This window comes from Penaeus monodon, chromosome 32 (assembly GCF_015228065.2).
Source record: "Penaeus monodon isolate SGIC_2016 chromosome 32, NSTDA_Pmon_1, whole genome shotgun sequence".
Classification (NCBI taxonomy): domain Eukaryota; kingdom Metazoa; phylum Arthropoda; class Malacostraca; order Decapoda; family Penaeidae; genus Penaeus; species Penaeus monodon.
The window spans coordinates 6371099-6371490 of NC_051417.1; positions in this window are offsets into that span (position 1 = coordinate 6371099).

Sequence of the window (392 nt, forward strand, 5' to 3'; positions counted from 1 at the left end):
TTGGTTGCTTTGTCAGTTAATTCCTAACAAGCTAGTTCAGTTCCATAGAGTTTCGTTGATCATCTCGTTAGCAAGTTAGTTGAATTATCCGTTTGGTAGTTAGGGTTGTTAGTCACTTTCTGACAGTCATCTCAACTTAGTAGCTTCGTTTGTCATCTTGTTAGGGAGGTTGTTAGATCGTTAATTAATTAGGATGTCCGTTCGGTTACTAGTCTGTTAATTAGCATGTCTGTCTGGTTGTTAGCTAATTAGTTTGTAAGTCTGACAGTTGGTCCGTGAATAACTTCTTTAGTTAGTATGTCAGTTGATCAGCCAAGTGGTCAGTTATAATAGATTAAATGGCTAGTTAGTATGTAGGTTAGTCAGTCAATTTGTTGGTCGGTCATTAATTT